The sequence below is a fragment of the Mus pahari genome, chromosome 8, assembly GCF_900095145.1.
Source record: "Mus pahari chromosome 8, PAHARI_EIJ_v1.1, whole genome shotgun sequence".
NCBI lineage: Eukaryota > Metazoa > Chordata > Mammalia > Rodentia > Muridae > Mus > Mus pahari.
This window is the reverse complement of record NC_034597.1, coordinates 27,337,934-27,340,414: the sequence shown is the minus strand read 5'-3', so window position 1 is coordinate 27,340,414 and position 2,481 is coordinate 27,337,934. Positions and strand designations below refer to the sequence as shown.

Below are 2,481 nucleotides of genomic sequence, written 5' to 3'. Positions count from 1 at the left end.
GTGTGTGTGTGTGTGTGTGTGTGTGTGTGTATTGAGATTTCCTTTTACTGGTTAGGTCACAATCCAGAACTCCTAAAAACTGACTAGGTACACAAGAGTGGGAACTAAGTCTCTTTCTTAGGAACATAGTTCCATATCATGGTCCTGAACTGCATCCCCTGTGTCAAAAAACAGAATGGGTAAACTCTGGGACTCTTGGTGTCTGTATGACTGCAACTATCTGCTGAGTTCAATCTATTGGTAATGGGAACAAGGACATCTAAGCTCAGATAATCAATCTTTAAAGAAGACAAGTCCACTTGATAATTTGGAAATTATCAAGACATTAATAGCCTACCGGGAGAAGGGACTACTCAGGTTCCAAGCATCTAGGAACCTGAACATGTCACCAAGATCTGCAGCCAAAGAACTGCAATAGCTGCCATACAGGACCATTGGCATGAATAAGGTAGTGACCCCACACTGCTAGACACTATTAATGGAACTGTGATAAAAAAAAAAAAAAAAAAGTCGTGGAAAATCAAAAATCACCATTAACCTAGAAAGGCTAGAAGTTAAATACATTGACTGTTAGGCAGAGAGGTCATAAAACAGGCATAGACTTGACAAAAATAATAGACTTCCAAGATGGCTGGCTTCTTGAAAAAAATTTGACCTACAATAAAACTTGATAATTTAAAACAGAGGCCTGGTAAAGCTTTTCTCCATCACTAGTCCTTCAAAAAATCCTATCTCACTGATTTTCTTAATATTGAACATGTTCAATTATTGTTTAGGAAATGTTTATTCCAAAGATATACGCCAATCACCCATTTTGTCTTTTGTCAATCTGACCAATCCTAAAAGATTGCAGGAAAACTTTTTAAAGACCCTTACAAATACCACCCACAGAGAAAACATTAGACTTTTGTGTTCTTGAATATCTCCTCTGCTCTTCTTGAATATCTCCTCTGCTCTCATTCTCTGTGTGTGTCTCTGTCTCACTCTGTCTTCCCTCTCTGTCTCTCTGCCTCTCGGTCTCTTCCAATCTCCCCCCCCCTCTCTCTCTCTCTCTCTCTCTCTCTCTGTGTGTGTGTGTGTGTGTGTGTTAATGTGTTTTCCCAAGATAATACAAACTTTTTTTTTATTCTTGATTCTATTTTGTGTTTCCTGCTGCTATGTATTACAACCAATATTTTTCCTGCCTTCTATTTTTTTTCTTTTAAAATTGTATTTGTTTTACAACCTGACTAGTCCCCCACTCCTTAATCTCCTAACCCCTCCACCTGCTCTCTTCCTATCTACTCTTCCTCCATATATCTTCAGAAAAGGGCAGAACTCCCATGTATGTTAACCAGTCATGGCTTATCAGTTTGCAGCGAGACTAGGCATCTCCTCTTCTGTTAAGGATAGAGGAGGCGATCCAGTGTTGAGTGTTCTCATGAAGATGAAGCTACACAACTGTTACACAGGTACTGAGGTTCTAGGTCAGGGTCATGCAGGCTCCCAGGTTCCCATACAAACTCCCTGGTTGACAGTTCATTCCTCATGACCTTTGTCTGATTCTGTTTCCTTATGATGCCCTTGACCCCTCTGCTTCCTACATACTTCCTCTACCTCTTCCACAAAATTTTCTCAGCTCTACCTAATGTCTAGCTGTGTGTCTTTTCAATTATTTCCATCATTTGCAATGTAAAGCCTCTATGATGACAATTGTGTTAGGACCAATCTATGAGTATATCAGAACAATATTAGGAATCATTTCATTGACATATTTTCTATTTATGTTTGGTTCTATCCTATCTCTGTGTCCATGTGTGTCCTTTGGCTGCCCAGTCTCTGGTTCTTGGTACTCCAGGCATTGCCAGGGGTGGATGCCCTCTCATGGCATAGATCTTAAGTGGGTCAAGGCATTGGTTAGCCACTTTCATAATTTCTGTGCCACCTTTGCTACAGCACATCTTTCAGGCTGTACAAAATGTAGGTGAAAAGTTTTGTGACAGGACTAATATCCTAACATGCCCACTGGATATCTTGCTGGTTATAGGAGATTGTTCAATATCCCCAACTACTAGGAATCTTAGCTGAGGTTACCCTCATATGTTTCTACCTTGTCCCAGAGATACCCCAAATTCTAATTTGTTCTCCCAGTACTGTCTCCCACTGCCTCCTTCTTATTGCTCCTTTTCCTATCCCTACCCTTCATTTAAATCCCTTCCCTAACCACACCACATGCCAATACACCCAAGATATCTATTCAATTTCCCCTTCACAGCTGGAAGCATGTATCTGTGTCTTCGGCCCTCCTTGTTACTTAGCTTCTCTGGGTCTGTAGATTATAGCATAGTTATTCTTTCCTTTTAAAGTAATTTCCATGTATAAGTGAGTTCATATTATATTTGTCTTCTTGTTCCATCTATTTGCCTAGATGGAACAAAATGTTGATTTTGATAGCTGTATAATATTCCATTGTGTAAATGGAAAATTTTTCTTTTTTTAATT

The 2,481-nt window shown here is 39.5% G+C and overlaps 1 pseudogene; it reads right to left on the bottom strand.

The window, feature by feature from the left end:
- Positions 1–2,481, bottom strand: part of LOC110325749 — a 160,330-nt pseudogene that overhangs the window by 2,583 nt on the left and 155,266 nt on the right.